This window comes from Apus apus, chromosome 8 (genome assembly GCF_020740795.1).
Source record: "Apus apus isolate bApuApu2 chromosome 8, bApuApu2.pri.cur, whole genome shotgun sequence".
Classification (NCBI taxonomy): Eukaryota; Metazoa; Chordata; class Aves; order Apodiformes; family Apodidae; genus Apus; species Apus apus.
In genome coordinates, this window is record NC_067289.1 from 1,771,224 (window position 1) to 1,792,030 (window position 20,807).

A 20,807-nucleotide genomic window follows, 5' to 3' on the forward strand; every position below is an offset into this window, starting at 1 on the left:
GCTTGGCTTCACAATATTTTTTCTCCCCAGACAAGGTGTTCGGGGTGTTGTCTGTGGTGAAATTGGCTCTGTGCTGTTTATTTGGGAGTCCTGGTTGACAACGGGTTGGACACGAGCCAGCACTGTGCCCAGGTGGCCCTGAAGGCCAGTGGCATCCTGGCTTGTGTCAGGAATGGTGTGGCCAGCGGGAGTAGGGATGTAATTCTCCCCCTGTGCTCAGCACTGGTGAGGCCTCACCTTGAGTCCTGGGTGCAGCTCTGGGCCCCTCACTGCAAGAAGGACCTTGAGGTGCTGGAGCAGGTCCAGAGGAGACAACGAGGCTGGTGAAGGGGCCAGAGGGAAAGTCTTACAGGTATGGGCTGAGGCAGCTGGGGTTGTTTAGCCTGGAGAAGACTCAGGGGGACCTTCTCACTCTCTTCAACCACCTGAAGGGAGGTTGTGGTCAGGTGGAGTCGGGCTCTTCTGGGTGACAGGACAAGAGGGCCTGGCCTGAAGCTGCTCCAGGGGAGGTTTAGGTTGGGTATCAGGAAGCACTTCCTCATGGAAAGGGTGATCAGACATTGGGATGGGCTGCCCAGGGAAGTGGTGGAGGCACCATCCCTGGAGGTGCTCAAGGAAAGGCTGGAGGTGGCACTTGGTGCCATGGGTTGGAGATGTGGTGGTGTCAGGTCATGGGCTGATGATCCCAGAGGTCTTTTCCAGCCTTGGTGATTCTGGGATTCTGTGATCTGCCCTGAAGCGGTTTTGCTCCGGTGAGCGGGCAGGGATTCGGGAGCAGCCTCAGCCCGTGGCTTCTCGGTGGTGGCCAGAATCTGTGATCAGCATGGCCAGGACACGGGCACAGCCACCCCTGGAAGCCACCTCTGTGATCTGGTGCCTTCAAAGAGCCGCGCCGGCCGGCGGAGCCGCTTTCATCCGCCTCGTTATTTCCCTGGGCAGCTGCGGGAGCGGAGCGGCCGCCGGGCCCGGCTGCGGCGAAGCTGCTCTGATCCTCTGCATTAATTGGCATTTTTTGCTGCTGGTTTTTTGGGTTCCCCCAGCCACGCTGCCAGCTGGAGTCCTCCACAGCACCAGGTCATAAATATGGAAATGATGCTTTTCATCTCCTCTTGCTGTTCTGATGAATGTTTCCCCAGTACCACTGGAGAATTATTTGGTGGTTTTGTCGTTTTGTTTTTTTGCTGTTATCTTGACTTGCTGCCCTTTCCTTCTCCTCTCCCAAATTAAGGTGCTGGTTTTTGTCTGCTGTTGGAAGAGGAGAGGGGGTTTTGCATGAGAAGTTAATCCCAGTTCACTGGTGTTTTCCAAAAAGATAGGCACCACCAGGTGAAGGAAGGGTTGGGAAGTTTTCACCTGAGAGGGCAGTGACAGGACAAGGGGTGATGGTTCTAAACTGAAAGAGGGGAGATTTAGGTTGAAAAATGTTCTTCACCATCAGGGTAGTAAGGCCCTGGTTGCCCAGGGAGGTTGTGGATGTCCCCTCCCTGGAGGTATCCAAGGGCAGGTTGGATGAGGCTTGTGCAGCCTGGTCTGGTGGGAGGTGTCCCTGCTCATAGCAGGGAGGTTGGAACCTGATGATCTTTAAGGTCCCTTCCAACCTTCACTATTTTATGATTCTGAGAAGAAGAAGGTCTAAGGCAGGTGTCAGTGCTTTAGGGCTGGTTTTGGGGAAGGAGGTGACAGGAGGAGGTCTGGCTGGGACCTCTTTTGGTGCAGGTGCCAGCAGATGTAGCACCAGGCTTGGCTGTGATGCTCCTTGGTGTGGCCACCACAGTGTTTCTTCTCCACCTGTAGCTCCAGATACATGAAAATGTCAAAGTTGGGATTCAAGCTATGGAGAAAACTTGTTTGCTCGCTTTAAACCTGGGAGCTTGTCAAGTTTTTCTCTGTGAAAAACCCTTTTCCTGCCTGTCCAAGCGATGCCTTCCTGTGCCAGGCCTCCAAAAACTGGGATGCCACCTGAGTCCATGCACTTCCACATTGAGCAGCCTTGCAGGTGGGAATCCTCTTGAGTGTTCCAGTTGACACTGAGCATGGTTTTGTTCCCACCAGGAGATGTCCTGTTCCCACGAGGAGCTGCAGTGCTCCATGGGTGGGAGAGCTCTCCACAAACCCTGGCGAGATGTTCCTCTGCTGTTGAGTAAACAAATAGAAAGTGCACATGGTTTTGTGGCAAAATGACATTTTCTTATCGTGCAAAAATAAATGCTAATTTCAGCTGAAGACTGGGACTGGGAAATCGTGTCATTTTTGCCAGAAATGTGGGAAAACAAGGGCTGTGGAAAACCTGTCCCAGGTTTTGGTGGTCTTGACCTTTCTATCCTGGGGTGGTAGAGGAGGCTGAGGTCTTGAGTGCCTCTGGGGCCCTGGAAGGAGTGTGCTGCACCCACCCAGCACTCACAGCTTTGGGCAGGGTGGCAGGGGACAGCCTGGCAGTGCTCAGGGTGATTGTTGGACCCGTCTCTGTGGCTTTTTTGGTTTCCTTTTCTCATGCAAACCCCACGATGGTTGTGAAGTTTTCGTGCCATCACAGCTGGGCCAAACAAAGCCCTTGCGTGCAAGGAAGTCACTGAGTTTTTTGTGCCACAATGTCCATCTCCATCCATGCTCCCCCTCCCCAGTGGCAGCACCAATGACAAAAGAAACTCTTCGTGGCATCAGGAGTGGGCTCTGTGGAGCTTCCAGCCAGAGCTTTGCATGTGTGGTGGGAGAAGGCTTTGCATTTGAGCTCCTTTGTGAGGAGAATTCAGGGTCCTGGTAGGTCTGAGGGGGTAGAAATGTCCTCATGGCTTGGCTGGCAGCATTTGGAGTCCTGAAAAGCAGCAGAGTCCATTGTGGGTGCAGACCAAGCAGGTGGCTAAAGGGTCATGCTTTTTTGATGGTCCTGTGGGCACTGCCAGGTGCTGGTATGATGCTGTCTCCAGGGCAGAGCTCTGATACCTCCCCTCTCCCAGTCCTTTAAGGGTATTTCCCAGTTCCTCTGTCAGGGGGAGAGATGAGAGGCTGGGCTGGTGAGTGGGACCTGCACGTTAGAAGGTCCCACTCAGTGCTGGTGAGGAACACAAAGCCCATAAAGCTGCCAGGCCCTCCTAGAGGTTCACTAAAACCAGCCCTAAAAGGCAGAACCAGGACTTATGTTAGGAGGGTTGGAAAATCAACTGTGTGTGAGTACAGATCTGACCTTGGGTTGGATTCTGGCTTCTTGGTGCCCCTTTTGGCCCTCAGGCTCCTCCTTTTTTCCCCGTGGACCTTAGAGACCACAAGGGAAGACCTGGGCCTGTTTCCCAAAGGTTGGCAGGCAGGAGGTGGCACGTGGCAAGGTTTAGAAATAATCATTTGTTGTTTTTCTGTTTGTCATTGTACAGGGTCATATCCCCCTGCCTCGTTCCCCTGCTGGGTTCTCCTGGCAGGGATGCTCCCGGGAGGCACATGCTCCTGACATCTGCTCAAAGCCTTCATCAGCCTGAGATGAGCCACTTAACAAGCCTGGGGGAATTGTCACCAAGGGAAAGAAAAAAAAAAAAACCCAAACCCAACCCAACCAAAAAAACACCTCGATATTTTAAGGCTGAGAAAATGTGCTTCATTCTTCAGCAGTGGGGGGGAAAAAAAGCCAACCCTGGGTTGAATTGTTCAGCTCCCCCAGCTCTTTCATCTCTCCCACCCCCCCCCGGGGACAGGGGCTGTGTCTATCATGGGGCTATTAGACCTGAGTGGTTTTGTGCTGATAGCAGAGCTTGAGGCCACTGAGGGATTCATTAATACCAGCTTTTATCAGCACTTAGCTACCCGTGGAAGGCACAGGCAGAACACCATCCTCGGGGGGGATGGATTTTGAGCCCCAAAGAGATGATCATCACATTTTAGGGTCGGAGTGAGGAGGGGTTGTCACTGCCATGACCCTAGGATGGAGGTGGGTGGGAGGGAGATCTTCTCGATTGGTTGTTTACCCCTTATTTGTTTCCATCCTGGGCTGGTTGGGGTTTGAGCCTCAAGACCTCATGGCTGGGTGTGAAGCCACATTGCTCTCAGCTGGGTGATGGCACCTTGGACTGGGAAGCTTGCTGAGCTGTCTGCCCCACCCTTTGCAGCACCTCCTCCCCGTGGGAGCTGTGGGTCAATGCGAAATGGAGGCAGTTATTGAATCCAAAATGAATAATTCATTTGGTGTCAGAGCCCACGCTCCGTTCGGGTTGATATTAAATCCATTCATCTTGCTCTGCCCCGTCCCTCAGCCTTGCTCTGTGGCTTCCCTGTGTGGTCAAGGTGCAATGCATCATCCTGCTGGGGAGGAGGTGGGAGGAGAAGTGGGAGTGGGGATTGTTGGGAGGCTGGGGAAATCACTTGGAGACCTTGGAGGAGCATGCTGGGTGGATTTTGCTTGTTCTCTCAAGGAAGGTATTAACCCCTTTCTCTGCTGGTGTGTGACTCTGAAACCTAATGATGGCAGGGTAGCTAGAGGGGTGGCAGTCATGGGCCTCTCAGCTTTCATCCCTTTTGACTTGGAGGATGGGACACTGTGTCTGCTGGAGTCATGCTGGATCTTTCTCTGGGCTTCCCAGGACCAGGAGGTAACTCAGAAGCAGCCAGCCAAGGGAAAAATCTGGATCTAAAGCAGCCTTGTGTTGAATTTTCACTTTGTGTGTCTAAACCCAGGGAGGTGGGGCAGGAGAGCAGTCCTGCTGCTTCCCAGGCTGGTCTCACTTCTGTTTGCCCCTCCTGCCAAGTTCAGGGTCAGGAGCTTCCAACCTGCTATGGCTTGAGATAACAAACCGACCTGCTTGTGTGTGTGTGGCTTGGAAATCTGAGCTGGCAGGGGTGGCAAAAGTAAAAAATCCAGCACTACAAAACAAGAAGAAAGTTGGGCTGTGATGCCCAGGGTGCAGGAGCTGCCTCTAGAGCATCCTTGCTCCCTGGCATTCCTGGCTTTTCCTGCAAGGCAGTGGGGCTTCCCCAGCCCATTGGTGTCCAGGTCCCCCAGCCCTTCTTCAGCTCACCAGCCTGTGCTGAGCTTTGCTGAAGATCAGTGTGGGTTCCTTGCACCCCTCCTCATGGTTTCTTTGTCTCCTTCCTCCATTTGTCCTTCCCTCTGCCTTGTGTCTGGAGGGCTGGATTTGGGAAAGAGCAGGGGGACAACTCCCACCAGTTGAACGTGAAGGAGCAAGTGGCCGAATTCCCCGTTATCCTCCCCTCCCACCAAACAGCCCTGGGGATAATTATTGATTTGTTTTATTTCTCCATCACAGAAGGCTGGGAACAATAGCAGAGCATGGAATTGATAAGTGTGGGGTTTTTTAAAAAAAAGATAATAATGATGTACGTTTTGTAATTAGTAGGAGAATAATTTGCTAACACTTGAAATAAGGGAGATGTCCAGTTTACCTGATCATGTCGTTGCTTGTGCTGAGAGCAGGGTCTTCTGGGTCTCTTTCCCTGTGCCTTTCCCTGCCTTTTCCCCACCCTGTGGTGCTCCCTCCTGGTGCCCCCTGCACCCTGGGCTGCCTTGCTGTGTTGCAGGGACACGGGACCCTGTTCCCTGCCCCTTGAGGAGCATCCAGCCCAGGATGCCAGAGGTGCCTGGGTAGGGAGCAGCACACCAAGCACCACGGGGGTGCAGAAATGCCTTTTTTGGTTCTTAGGATGGTGGCTTTTTGTCCCCTAATTCTGCTGGTACCTGCAGTGCTGGCTCTTGTTCTGGAGCCCCCAACGTCAGAAGGACGTGGAGCTCCTGGAGAGAGTCCAGAGGAGGCCACAGAGATGATGGGAGGGCTGGAGCAGCTCTGCTCTGGAGCCAGGCTGGGAGAGTTGGGGTGTTCAGCCTGGAGAAGAGAAGGCTCCAGGGAGACCTTAGAGCAGCTTCCAGTGCCTGAAGGGGCTCCAGGAAAGCTGGGGAGGGGCTTGGGACAAGGGCAGGGAGGGAGAGGACAAGGGGGAGCAGCTTCAAACCTCCGACCTTTAAAAATGAGCCTTTTGCTCTTTTTTTCTTTGCACAGTGTCAAGTTTCCTGCCCCCTCTCCCATTCTGTGTCAGCCCGAGCTGCTTTCCCCCCAGGAGACAGCAGCTCTCCCAGCTCTTCCCGAATTCAGGGGTGAAGCCAGAGGGACAGAGGGATGCTGCCCTTTGTTGCAGGGGCTTTGCCTTCTCCTGGCAGCGATCTCCCAGCTCCCACCACTGGGTGGAACAGCCAGCCCAGTTTTATCACAGCAGAGGAGCCTCGTTTGAATCACGGTGACTCCAAAAAAAAAAAAAGGGGGAAGAGAAAGAAAAAAAAAAGTGTGATTTTTCTTAAATTATTCCTTAATGAAGGCATCCATTAACCCCCGCAGTAATTTTGCAAGGAAAATGTCCAGGAAAACCTTGTTACCTTTTTTTTCTGATGAGTGTGATGGGTTTTAATGGAAGTCTTAATTAGACATTATTAGCCACAATGTCCCTCCAGGGGATTCGGGCCCTTTTCTCTCCCGTGGAGCAGGGATGGGGAAGGACCATGGTTGGTGCTGGTGGGGAGCTCCAGCCACCATAGCCACTCCTTGCCAGCTCTGTCCCCCAAATCCTGGCCCTCCCACCCTGGGGTCATCCCTGCCATCCAGAACCCTCCAAAGGACAAATGAAGGAGAAACCTGGAAAATGCCCCAGGGAAGGGGTGAGCAGGGGCTGGGGGAGCTCAGCAGGGCTGGACTGTAGCAGCACACGGATTAGGGAACAGCCCCTGGGCTGTGCTGTATGGCTTGTATTTTCCTGCATATCCTTTTTTTTTTCCTTTCCTCAAATTGTACCCTGGGCCATTTATGTATTTTCCTCCCTCTGTAATGAGACCTTTGGAGTGTTAAATTGATTCCAGTCTTAAAAGAGGTAGAAACGCCCCACCCCCGTTTGGTTTTTTTGTCCCCCCAAGGGTCTTTTCACCAGCCTGTTTACAAATCAGGGCACGAATCTGCTTCCACCCCCTTGGTTTTTTTCCTGGTCCATCTTGGAAACTTCCCACAGCAGCTGGAGCCCTTGGGGAACCACCTGTCTGGGGGGGATCTCGGGGTGCGCTGGCAGGGGCTGCCGCGAACAGGGAGTCTCTGAGCATCCCTGCTGCAAAACCCAGCCCTGCTTTTCCCTTTCCCTAACCTCACCCACTCCCAGCCCGTCGCCACCGTGGCGAAGGCCCTTTGCTCTCCCACCGGAGCAGGAATTGTTCTCCAGGACAATGGGAGAGCCCTGAGAAGGCACAGGATCCAGCCGGTGTCCGGCGCCCGCATTGTTCCCACCCTTGTTTGCAAGCAGCCAGCACCTGGCAAACCCACTGACTCAGCCCGGCGAGTTTTAAAGCCTTTCTGTAACTTTTTCCTTTGGGTTTTGTTGTGTTTTGAGTTTGGTTTTTTTTTTTAACTCACGAGAGAGCTTTGTTGGGAAGGGCTCCAGCCAGCTCCAGTTCCTGCTGGTTGCTTGCAAGGGCTGGGAATCTCACCCATGTTGGGGGCTGTGCTACACCCAACAGCCCATGGCAAGCTCTTCAGGAGCCAGCATCATTCCCAGCTGGCTGCTAAAAGGATAAAAAAGAGGATTTTTTTCTACTCCAGCTAGCTTGTAATAATAATAAAACCCCCTCCTTTTTATGACTCTAGCTGGGTAGTAGCAGTAATAATAACTAAAAAGAGTTTTTTAATCTAGCGTAGTAATAATGAGAGAAGGTTTGTTTGGGGCTGTGTCTTTTGTTGTGTGTTTTTTTTTCCTTCAGCTGGCTAGTAAGAATAATTACAAAACTAAGTTTTTGCTCCCCTCCCAAGCCATGAAAATAACCCAGCAGGGCAGGGCTTGGGAGCTGCTGCCTGGGTTTGCAGTCAGGCTCTGCAGGAGGGACACGCCTTTGCTGGGGATGTTGTCATGGGTGGTGTGAATGCAAGCTGGGAGAAAGCCATGGGCTGGTCCTGCTGCTTTTCCCTGGCTCTCAGAGGAGTTTTGCATAGGTTGGAGCTGCCAGCCAAGGCACCAGGGGGACGTGCAGAGGGAGGATGGAGCCCACCAAAATGACGGGGAAAAGGAAAATCAATCGGATGCGTCAGGTTTTAATTTCCCACCTTCTGCAAAGCCCTTGTGCCCACTGCCCGGGTTGTTCTGCACCCTGAGGCTGATGGATGGAGTGTTACCTCTGAGTGTGCTGAAAGTGGCCATTTGTCATACCCGGTGTCTTGTCTCTCAGAGGATGCTTGGAGAGCAGGAGTGTGGTGATTACATCAGAGCATCGGCGCTGGAGTGGGGGCTGTGGCTGGAGGAGCCCTGGGAAAACCAACCCATCCATCTGCAGCAGGCTCCTGGCCAAGGAACCAACCCCTGTGTCTGCTGGATCATCAACCCAGACTGAATATTCAGTTGTGGACACCTCAAATGGAGATAGACAAACCCACGGGAGGAGGGGATTGATGTTCCCCTGCCCAGGGCAGCCTCACCCAGCCAGCAGCAACTGAGAAAATGTCATTAGTGGGGTGGAACTGCATCACTTGGGTCTGGTGTGAAGCCCAGGGCTCACCTGACTGGGTGATATTTATCCATGAAAGTGTTTTTTAGGAAGGAGAGAGCTGCAGGCAGAGGGTGGGAGCTGGTCACCTCGGTGTTCTCGGGACGGCCACACCCTGCGTGGTCCTTGCTGAGCTGCTGGTGGCAGGTCCCCGTGTGCAGGGAGTGTCCCTTGGCTGAGGCTGCCTTCCACCCATCACATCCCAGCAGCTCTCTGGGACGATGCTCTTGTCCGCGTGGGCAAAGCTTCACCCTCTCCTGGCTTTTTTGGGGGTGAAGGTTGGAAAGCCCAGGGCACGGGGCTGTGTGCTGTGCTGGAGGCAGGGGCTGTGGCCTCAGGGCTGGTGTCTGGGCTTTGCTGTCCAGAACTTGTCTGTAAAAGCAGAGGAGTCCTGGGGAACCGATATCTGAGGGGAGTTAGGGATTGAACTTCTGCTCCAGGTCGACCAGCTCTCTTCTGCTGGGTCTGCAGCCCAGAGGGTCAATTGCCTGTGAGTTGAGACTTGGTATTGACTTATTTTTGATCTGATTTTTTTAATACATCAACCTCTCTGCATCCAGGTGTGATGTCATGAAGGTGCTTAAAGCCAGTTGCTTGATAAACCTGCCCTGGATGTAGCTCTGGGCCAGGCTGACCCACTCTGGCATGTGTGTCCCCTCTGTGATACAGAGGGAGCCACCTGCCCTCCTGGGGAGCAGGGTTTGCTTTGGTGTTCTGGGGTTCGCTCTGGTGCCACACAGGGAATCTCTTTGAAAGCCTGAAATATTTGTGGGCATAACAAAAATGTTCTCTGGGGGCTGCTGGGGACCCTCATCTTCTGCCTAGATCCATTTCACCATGACGAGTGAGCAGGGTTGGCCGTGCTGGGATGAGGGTGACAGGGTGAGACCTCCAGGTGAGACCTGGAGCTATCAGAGACCTCCTGCCTCCATATCTGATCTGTTAATGAGCTCTTAATCATCTGTTATTATTTAAGACAACTTATTCCTAGAGAGCCCAAGGTGCAAATTATGTTTCACAGCTAAGAAAAGCTTCCAGAGCTGCCTGTGTACAGCAAATCCCTGCAATCCTGGGTGGCTTTGACTTAGGTGTAACAGATGTTGAGGATGGAGGAGATTACTGGTTTTTGTCTGCTTGTTGCTACACCAGAGCGGGACACTGGTGGGGATTTTGGCAGGGAGAAGTTGGGAGCTTTTGAGCAGGTTGCCTGCCTTCCTGCTGTGGAATGGGGATGAGCTGGTGTGGGAATCACAGAATGATAGAGTTGTTTGGCTGGAAGGGACCTTCAAAGATCCTCCTCTCCAACCCCCTGCTGGAGGCAGGGACATGTTTCACTAGACCAGGTTCCTCAAAGTCCCAGACAGCTTGATCTCGAGGACTTCCCATGATGGGCCATCCACATCTTCTCTGGGCAAAGCTCTTCCAGTGTCTCACCACCCACACCATAAACAAGTTCTTCCTCATGTCCAAGCTAAACCTATCCTACTTTGGTTTAAAACTGTTTCCCTTGTCCAGTCACTACAGGCCTTGGTACAAAGTCTCTCTCCATCTTTTTTACAAGCCTCCTGTATTTACTGAAAGGCTACAGTAAGGTTTCCATGGAGCCTTCACTTCTCCAGGCTAAAAACCCCAACTCTCTCATCCTTTCTCCATAGCAGAGATGTTCCAAACTTGCTGAGGGAGCAAGATATTAAATAGTACTGGTCCCACTATGGAGCCTTGAGAGGAACACACCAGTACTGGTTTCCACTTGGACATGGAGCTTTTGGAATGCCACCTGCTCCAGCTCCACCTTGCTTGTCAGGGAGCTGCAGAGGATGAGCTACCATAGGTTTTTCACCCCTGTGCTTTAGCCTGGGCAATGCTTTGAGCTGCTCTGTGCTCCATCCAGCAACCCTCCCAGCCAGCAGTGTTGGTAGTTATGTTAGAGCTGAGTCACATCGAGTTGCTGTAACCTGTTGTCTGCTTTGCCTTCTCCTTTGATCTCCTCCTTTGAGCTCCCTGCAGGCTGGGGTCTCAGCTGGCTTGTGCCACTTGACCCCAGTGGCTGCTATGGTGGCTCTGGTCTCCAAAACACCAGCACTTCACCATGGGATGAACATCATCTCCACCTCCTCCATTTGCTGTTGATCCACCAGCCAGGCTGCTGCTCTGGGACTGAGCATCTGGCCTCATGTGCCAAGGAGAGGGTGGAAATTTGGCCTTGGCTGAATTTTCCATCTGTGAGCATGATGCTAGGGGAGAACTGCAATGGCTGAGGGACTTGGGAGGACACCCAAGTGTTTCATCATCCTTGGGGTTCCCTCTCCTCTGCCCCAGCACCGTGGCCATGCGCTGCCCGAGGAGCCTGCCTCTTAGTTTGGCTTTTGCTTCCTGTTTCTCTCTGGTAGTGGAGACCAAGTGCCACGAGAGAGGATTTTTTGCCAAGGTTTTCCTTTTGTAGCAGTGCCTGGTGGCAGCAAGGCTCAGCTGCCCAGGGGTGGGGATGCTCCAGGACCTGCTCTCCTGCTGGCTGGAGATGGGTCAGGAAGCTTTTAAGCTCAGCCATATGTGGAGAGAGAAGATTTGGGAAGGGAAGTTGAAATATCCGTGGTGCTGTGTGCTTTCCCATGCTGTTACATTTGGGATTGTTGAGAAGTTGAGATGAAGGTAGCAAGGTGGGGACTCAGCAGCTTGCTGGGGAAAGGTGCTTGGAAGTGAGCGATTTGGAGGGGGAACATTATAGGAATGGAGTGAAGAGGAAGAGTGTGGATGAGTGTGGAAGAGAGGGGTCTAGGACAACTCTCCATGGAACAACTCTCCATGGAACAACTCTCCACAAGACAGCTCTCTGCTGGGTCATCTCTATGCTGGAACAACTCTCCATGGATTGGCAGATGACACAGGGCTGTCCTGGTGCAGAGATGTCCCAGCAGAGAGATGTCCATTCCCTGAAGAGAGACAGGTAGAACTTTCAGAAATGGCTTTTTAAACATTTTCTGGCTCCAGGAGATGAGGGCAGGAGCAGGGCAAGTTGATGGCAGTGGCCAGTGTTTGAGTGCATAGGGTGGAAAAGGACCTGGGGGTCCTAGTGGATCAAAAGCTGGACCTGAGCCCCCAATGTGCAGATCAAAAGGAGTGTGGCCAGCAGCCCCAGAGAGGTGATTCTGCCCCTCTGCTCTGCCCTGGGGAGACCTCACCTAGAACACTGTGTCCAGCTCTGGTGGCCCCAGCACAGGAGAGATGTGGAGCTGTTGGAACGTGTCCAGAGAAGGGCCACGAGAATGATCCGAGGGCTGGAGCAGCTCTTTGATGAGGACAGGCTGGGAGAGTTGGGGTGTTCAGCCTGGAGAAGAGAAGGGTCTGGGGGGACCTCATAGTGGCCTTCCAGTGCCTGAAGGGGCTCCAGGAAAGCTGGGGAGGGGCTTTATACAGGGGCTTGCAGTGAGAGGACAAGGGGTAATGGTTTTAAGCTGAAAGAAGGGAGATTTAGGTCAGAGATCAGGTGTGAATTCTTCAGTCTAAGGATGGTGAGACACTGGAACAGGCTGCCCAGAGATGTTGTGGAGGCTCCATCCCTGGCAGTGTTGAAGGGCAGGTTGGATGGGGCTTGGAGCAGCCTGGGCTGGTGGGAGGTGTCCCTGCCCATGCAGGGGGTTGGATCTGGATGATCTTGAAGGTCCCTTCCGACTCAAAAAATTCTGTGATTCTGTGTTGGGTAGAGAGAGAAATGGTACAAAACAGGAATCAGTGATGCCCATCTGTAGAAATCACAGGAAATTGTCCCCGACTGCAGGGAATCCAGCTTGCAGCTGAAAATGCCACCCCTGGAGGTGGAAGGGAAGCACAGTGAGTGTGGGATGAGGGAGGCAGATTCCCAGGGACCAGGACTGGACCAGCAGATGTGAAGGCAGGAGCAGCCGGTGGCTCCGGTCCCAGGTCGGCGCCGCGCTCTCCCTCTCCTCTCTGCAGCTGGGTTAGGAGGTGCCTTTCCTCTGAGGAGGAATAATCATGGCTCACTCCATTATAAATATTCATAGGGGAGCTCTCTTAATTACTTTTCTAATTAATTCCATGCATGGGGCTCTTGGGGTGGATGAGGGTTGTGGGAGAGCAGTTCTACCTTGTTTGGGATGTCCTCCTGTGCCAAATCCATCTTGCTGTGCTGAATCCATCTCAGGGAAACCTTATTGCAGTCTTCCAGTGCCTGAAGGGGCTCCAGGAAGGCTGGGGAGGGACTTTTCACAATGGTGTGTAGTGATAGGATGAGGGGAAATGGTTTCAAACTGGAAGAGAGAAGATTTAGATTAGACAATAGGAAGAAATTCTTTGCTGGGAGGGTGGTGAGAGCCTGGCCCAGGTTGCCCAGGGAAGCTGTGGCTGCCCCATCCCTGGCAGTGTTGAAGGGCAGGTTGGATGGGGCTTGGAGCAACCTGGGCTGGTGGGAGGTGTCCCTGCCCATGCAGGGGGTTGGATCTGGATGATCTTGAAGGTCCCTTCCAACCCAAACCATTGTGGGATTCTATCATCCATTCCTGGGTATGGTTGTCAAGCAGTCTGCCAAACTGCAGCCCCCGAGGCTCAGCTTTGCTGGGATGGGTGGGTCCTGCTCCATGATGGGGTATCCTACCACCCCTGTGCAACCCAAGGCAGGATGTCCTCCAGTGCCATGGCAGGGACTCAAGGAAGCCATGTGTCAGCAGACAGTGCCTGGCCCTGTGGCTGAAGCTCTCCCAGCCCCAGCCCAGGGTGTCTCGTCCTTTGCGGTGTCAGCACTAATGAGGAACCACTTCAGATGTAATTAATAAGCACTTGATGCTCTCTAGATTGAGGGGACACTGTGTGGCGTGAGCTGGCAGAGGAGGAAAAGGCGCTTAATTAGTTCCTATTAGAAGCAGGAGTCATTTGCTTCCTAGCCAGGAGAGTTTTGTGCCTTAGGGAGCCCAGGGGCAACGCTGCCCACCACGCTCCCGTTTGCCTGGTCAGTGTTATGGAGCAACATCGTCTGATCCCGAAATCCCTGGAGACTCTGCCAGTTGCAAAGCAAAGTCAGGTCATTTTCAGGGGTCTCTAACCCTGCCAGCACCTCCATGCCTGCTCTAGAGACCCACCATGAGTTTTCGTGGCAGCTTGCTCTCCTGCTCCACAGGTGGCTTGACAGCTCCTGTGGATGTTGTGAACGTGATGTGCTGGGTTAAGCAGTCCATGAAAGTATTGGCTCTTCTCTGCAGCTTCCAGTCTGTCTCCATCAGCTCCTGGAGTCTCATGCTGGGGAGATAATCTTGATCTGGGCCTGATGCCTGGGGTGGGATTAGAGCATCTTCTGGGCCTTGTGGTTTTGGGACATGGATCCTAGCCTGAATCTTGTTCCTCCAGCTGTTGTCTTCACACTCAATGGGAGGATCGTTGCTGGTGATGTTGCAGTGCTGGGATTGTCCCTGGTCACCTGGGACCGGTCCTGGTTGGTCCCCTCTTTGGCTCATGCCCTGCATGAGCAGCACTGGTTCACCTGCTGTGATGTGAGGCAGGGGGACCCGAGCACATCAGTGTCACTGAGGTGAGCATTGCTCACTTTCACAGTGCCAACCACCCTAAGCTCAGGATGGTTCCATCACCCTCGTCAAACCAAGCATGCTGTGGGCCTCGAGGGGTCAACAGCTGGCAGCTAAGATGAGGCACCCAGCTGTGACAAACCACCCTGCTTTTTTAAAACAGGTGAAGTGGTGGGGCTGGGGGAGCTGGAGGTCAGGCAGGAGCAACCAGGCAGGAGCAACCTTCCAAAGCCTGGAGCAGACCTCAGCTTTCCAGCCCTGCCACTGGAGCCCTGGTGCTTCCCGCTGCCATCCAGCTCCCTGCACTGCCCCCACCCTGCTTGTCCTCTTACTCCTTACATTATTTTTCATTGCCAGCACAGGATGGATCTCTTGGCTTGCTCCCCAGCCCTCAGCTCTGCTTTTAATGTAGAGCAGAGATGTAAATGTTCATCTAGCGCCGGTGGGGCCGGGGAAGCCCAGGAGTAGGGGGGTTGGACGCCGCTGTCTGTTTACTGGTAAATCAATCTCCCTTTTCCTTGTATCACATCCCCAAGGAGAGCTGTGTCATGGCATTTAATTTGTGGCTGCTATTCCCACAGCTGCTGAGCTCCCTGCCCGTGGTGCCTGCACCGGCTTGGAGGGGCAGGAACAAGCTCAGCCCTGTCCTCTTGCAGAACTGAGCACCCCTGCAGAGGGAAGGGCCCGTGGCAGCCTGCAGGGTGGTTTTTAAAGAGTGTAAGAAGGTTAAACGGCCTCAAATCATCGCTGAGAACTTCGTCCACCTTCATTTGTTGACTCAGATGAATGAGCTGAGGCATGGCTGGGATGGTGAGGAGCATCTGGCACCAGTCACCGCAGCGGCCGCTGGCTGATCCCCTCTGAACCTCCCTGCGTTACGGGGATAAATTGCCTCGTGTTTGATCAAATTATTTAGCCTTTGATCACTGGAAGTGAGTGCTCAGCAGGGCTGTGTCAGCCTCAGCCTTCCCTGCAGGGCCTGCCTCCTCTGCTCCCTGCTTTAATTCCCGAGGGGGAGGAGCTGAAACATGAGGGAGGAAGGGAAGCAGGCTGGGGACTGGATGGTCTCCATGAGCTGTGTTTCCTTTCCCCTGGTTTCAGGTGCAGAAGTGCTGGAGTGGAAGGTCAGGGATTGTTCTTTTGATGGCTGGTTGATGGAAGGAATGTGAGCAACTGGTGGCTGAGGAGCTGCAGCAGGAAACTGGGCTGCCTCACACTGCTGCAGTGGAGGAGCTGGAGCAGGAGGAAAGCAGTTTACACGAGTGACCTTGAGAAGTGGTTTTGGTTTTCTTTCCAGTGGCTGCTTTGGAGGGCACAGCCAGTTTCCCCAGCTCTGCAGTGAGCTGGCAGCCCCGCAGCGCCGTCTGCCCAGGGCCCTTTCTCATCCAACAAACAGATCTGGGACAGATTTTGTCTTTAGACCTTCAAAATCCCTCCAACCATGAAGAACAGAGAAAGCCAAGCCCAGAGTGTGATTAGCTGGGGACGTGTGGATCGGTTGGGAAGATGGGTACCATGGGCAGCAAGCATCAGAGCACAAGGGAGCCAAAGCTGGCTACTTCCGTGCCTTGCTCTGGGTTTATACTGGTTTAGGGTCATGATACCAGCTGGCCTGTTGGTGTTGAAGCTCTTCTGCATCCAGAAACCCTTAATTTTCCCAAGCCCACCTTCTTGGAGGAGAAATGCTCCTTCTGGGTGAGCATTGGCTGCGTTTCGCTTGCAGCCAAGCACTTGTGGCTCGGCCTGCAAGCCCCTCGGTCCTCCCCAGGGGAGTAAATCCTTGGGTGATGAGGGATTGAATTTTTGGGAGAGCCAAACACACAACTCACCCCCTCACCCTGTTGTCTCTTAATTGCCCTTGCTCAGCTGCCTATCCCACAAGTGCCTCCGCAGTCCTGCCCCGCGCTTTCCGCTGCGGTTCCTCGCTCATCCCTGAGAAGAGGAGATGAAAAAAAACACAAAACCCAACAAACAAAACAACAGCCCTGAGAAGGAGAAAAACCAACAACCCACATTGAATTTTACTACTTCTCCATGAATAAACCATGGCAGGCCGGGCTCTGATGCTGCTGAGTTTAATTTACATGTGTCCCGAGGCGGATCTCAACCTGTCCCTCCAGAGGTGAAGGGCTGGTTTAATTAACTGGCTCCATCATGAGGAGCTGGGGCCTCTTTCCTCTGTGCAGCAGGGAGGGATGCAGCCTCTGGCCTGCAGGATGCAAACCCAGATGCTGGGATTGCTCATGTTTATCTCATGAGCTGCTGCCAGCACAGGGCTGGAATACAGAGACAAGGCAACAAGGTGGGGGTTGTTTGTCATCACGTCGGGCGAGCGCTCGGCCCCGCGGTGGGAGCAGCGCAGCCTGATCCCGTTTGTGCATTTGGCAGCAAAAAATGAGCAAGTTTGCTCCAAAATGAGGTTCTCTCCCTCCCTGGGACAAGGCTCTGGCTGGGATGAGCTGTCCCCAGCGTGCTGGGGTTGTTGATGATACTCGGGGGCTTGTGCTGCCTTCCCTGGAGGAGCAAGATTCCGTCTGTCTGTCTTTCCTGGGGTGCTTCAAGGTCAGGTACGCTTGGGCTCCTGGTGTTTCCCCATCTGTGTTGTGCCTCTTGTCCTGCCCCATAGATGTAGGAAAGGAGATTTGTTGGCTGACGGGGTGTTCCAAGGCTGGGTCTCATCCCTGTCTGCCTTTTGGGCATGGGCAGGAAGGCAGGATGTGTGCCATGGGTGCCATGCTCACCAGGGTACAGCATTGCTCTGAACCCAGGAACCCCCTCCGGGCTCATTTCTGGATGTGGGGCTGAGGGCAGCATGGCTGTTCACTTTGCTGAGCTTGCTGTGGCCGTGTCAGGGCTTGGGGTGCTACAGGTAAGTGCTCAGCTTGGTGTAGAAGGGAATCAGATCATTAACAAGTAAAAATGGAGGGGGGGGAACCCATTGAACAACAGCTCAACCCCCTGCCCAGCAGAGATGCGGAGGGGAAGGGATGATGGGAGAACATCAAGTCAGGGATGCAATTAAACCTGCCTGGATGTTTGCAGGGAGGATAAGGAGGGAGATGAAAGCAGGGTGGGAAGGCAGCATCCCTGTAGCCCTCTGAAGGCAGGGAGATGGGTGACAGATTGCCTGATTTCTCCTGCTTTTTCCCCCCCAGACTGCAGCCTGCAATCCCTGGTGTTGGCAACACATCCAGGGATTGAAACCTCCGTTGTGCTATGGGCTGTGGTGGCTCTGCAGCCCTGTCTGTGTGTCCCTGGTGACACTGCCTGCCCAGGAACTGAGGTGAGGGCCTCCCTGGGAAGCCATGCTGGCTGCTCTAGTGCCTGTCCCTGTGATCACAATGTCCTCTGAATGCCATTTTTCTGTAGCACCCCATGTCACGGGGGTGTTTATTTAGCTGGATGGTGTCTTGCAGCTGAAGGCATCTAGGAGGGCTTCCTGGCCTGGCTGCAGGCTCCCTGGGAAGGAGAGCTGCCTTCCAGCTGTAATACCTGAAATTGGGGCTAATCAGGAAATCTCCAATTGGAAATCTGAAAAATGGACTGGCTGGGTTGTGGTTTTTTTTTTTCCTTTGTATTTCTTTTGTGCATGTGCTTGGAGAGAGTTGCATTTTGTGTGGATGGTGTCTGCAAGGGGTTTCTAGCAAATGTCTCTCTTTTTTTTTTTTAGGTTTCATCCAAATTTGTGAGTCTTGTGCAGAAAGTGTCAGTTTTAGGAGCCAGTTTTTTTTCTTAGAGATAAATTGTAGCTTTCAGGAAGGGGTGACACGGCCTTGAACCCTTTTCTGGTGGGTGGTGAGTGCAAGGAGCCACAGTTCCTCCTTACTCCATCACCCTCAAAGCCAACACTTCTTCACTGCTCATCTCCAGGGGTGCTGGTGTGTTCCAGCCATGTGTCCTGGAGCAGGACTGGATCATCCAGGGGTTTAGTGCCTTTGCCTGTGGGAATCCTCTCCACACCTCCAGCGTGCTCCAGGGCATCGCCTTGTGCAGCACTCCCACTTCCAACCAGCTTTTCATCACCTGCTCTGTCAGCGTGACCACAGGTGTACCTAAAGACACTGGGTTTGCCCAAAAGGGAAACCCAAACCTGGCCTTGGATTTGGGAATACCTGGCAGACGTGGTTAGCCAGAGGCTCAGGGGTGATGGATGGCACAGGCTGGGGTTGTGGCAGGAGAGGGGAGCTGGGGGGATCCTGGGGCCAGGAGAGGGGGGATGCCAGCTGAAGTTGGTAATTCTTTGCAGAAGCTCCCATTTTGAAGCCTGATAAGGAAAATAAATGCCACTCTGTGTCCTGAGGGAGCTTTAGAGCAAGATAATATAGAGGAGATGTCTCCTTTCTTTGTTTCTTCTTTCTTAATTTTTTTTTTTAATCTTTGACTAAAGCTTCCCTGAGAGAGTAATTAAAAAGTGCAAGTTCCAGGCGTTAACTGAGAGGATTTAGTCTGGAACATGCAATGCTTGGATACCCCTGTGCTTGTGCAGCCTTTCTGCTGAGTGTCTGGACTGGGGGAGGGTGGCTGGCCTTGGGCAGGAGCTGGGGGGGGTGAGCAAGGCAATCCCAGCCACCTCCACTCTTCCTAGAAGCCCTGGCACCCGCAAGACAAGGGTGCAGGAAACACACTGCAAGGACAGGAGAGTTTTGAGCAGCAAAAAACCTCTCAATTCTTCTTCAGTAATTCCTCCCACCCTGTGCAAGCTGAGGAGTGAGGAGAGCGGGGCTGCAGCTCTGGTGTCTCCACTGGGGGTTCTGCCCTGGGTGGGATGTGGCCACATCCCCATCCATTTGGGGGACATGGGAGGCAGCTCTGGCTGGGGTTGCCCCAGCTGCAGCCCCGTGGGGTGCTGCACATCAGCTGCCAGCCCTGCCATCCCCTTGGGCACCTGAGTGATTTGCATCTGTTTTATTTCCCCTCCCCTGTAAAACCTCCAGGGATGACATCCCAACAGCCCCAGGCACAAATCCAGGCTGGGCGGAGAATGGCTGGAGAGCAGCCCTGAGAAGAACTTGAGGGTGGGAGGAGATGAGAAGCTGGACGTGAGCCACCAGTGAGTGCTGGAGCCCAGAGGGGCAATTGTGTCCTGGACTGCATCACCAGAAGTGTGGGCAGCAGGGCCAGGGAGGGGATTCTGCCCCTCTGCTCTGCTCTGCTGAGACCCCACCTGGAGAACTGTGTCCAGTTCTGGTACCCTCAGCACAAGAAAGATACAGACCTGTTGGAGAGAGTCTAGAGAAGGGCCATCAAGATGATCCAAGGGCTGGAGCAGCTCTGCTCTGGAGCCAGGCTGGGAGAGTTGGGGTGTTCAGCCTGGAGAAGAGAAGGCTCCAGGGAGACCTTAGAGCACCTTCCAGTGCCTGAAGGGGCTCCAGGAAAGCTGGGGAGGGGCTTGGGACAAGGGCAGGGAGGGAGAGGATGAGGGGGATGGATGAAAACTGGAAGAAGGGAGATTGAGGTTAGATATTAGGAAGAAATTCTTCACTCTCAGGGTGGTGAGGCACTGGGATGGGTTGCCCAGGGAGGTTGTTGATGCCCCATCCCTGGAGGTTTTTAAGGCCAGGTTGGATGAGGTTTTGTGCAGCCTGGTCTAGTGGTGGGGATCCCTGCTCATGGCAGGGGGGTTGGGATTTGATGATCTTTAAGGTCCCTCCCAAACTTAATGATTCTGTGGTCTTGCAGCAAGAAGGTTTCAGCAGCTCCCCAGCAATGCTCCCAAAGGGCTGTGGTGGCTCTGGGAGAGGGGTCCTGCTGGCAAAGCCTGGCCTGGAATGCCTGGCATTCCTGGTGGGATGCGCAGTTCCCAAGCAGCTTTGGGCTCAGGTGCTGAGTGAGCAGCTGAGTGCCCCCCCTGCTGAGCAGCACCCAGGCTGTCCTGCCTCAGCCCCTCCCAACACAGCCCGGGTGCTTGCAGCAGGGGAAACAGGCAGTTAAGCTCATCATTAATCTCACCCGGCCCACGTAATCAACAATCAATCAATCCTTCCCCGGGCTGAAGGGGTGTGGGGCAGCCTGTGCTGCTGCAGGGACAGGGAGGCACAGGCTGGTGCAAGAGGCTTCTGCAGATCCAGACCCTGCCAAGCTCTGGGGAACAACCTTGCAGCAGCCCTTAAATCAAGGCAAACATTGGCTTTGCCATTTTGGGGTGATTTATTGCTCCCTCCTGGGCTCGAGCCTGCCGCTCAGGCTCTGGGTTTGCCATCTGAAGGATGATGGAGCCCAGGCTGCCTGGGTCTCTACATCCCACCAGGGCCCTGTGGGGGTCTGGGGGGTTTTGTCTTCATCTTCAGTGTGAGGTTTGTGGCTCAGGTCCCCCAGAAAGAGGGGAGCAGCCAGAGCGGAGGGGCTGCAGCCTCAGCAGCTTTGGGAGGAAGGAGAAGGCATCAACCTCCCCCGAAGCTGCAGGAGACATCAGGCAAGCACAGTGTAATTACAGGAGAGAAAAGCTAATTGGTAATAGTAGCAATTAAGAGCCATGTGCCTGCAGACTACAGGAATGTATGGATAAGCAAAGGGATAGGAGAAACCTGAGGATGCTGGGTTGCTGGGTTCCCTTTGTTCAGGTATTTTGACAAAGCATCACTTGGATTAATTGTAATTAAAAATTAACAAACCCCTTCAACCAATCCAGCAGCCTGCCCCTGTGCTTAACACTGAGGAGTGTTCATAGCACTGTGACCCTCTGGTCTTCCTTCCTCCTTCTCCCACCCCTTTCCATCAAAATCCAGGTGCTGTTCCCTGGGACGGCTGCCCCCTCCTTCCTGCTCTTCCAAAGA

The 20,807-nt window shown here is 53.7% G+C and overlaps 1 protein-coding gene across 4 annotated transcripts in view; it reads left to right on the forward strand.

Annotated features, from left to right (window-relative positions):
• EPHB1 (EPH receptor B1) overlaps window positions 1–20,807 on the forward strand; it is an 80,942-nt gene that overhangs the window by 32,299 nt on the left and 27,836 nt on the right. The gene's annotated exons all lie outside the window — the stretch shown is intronic.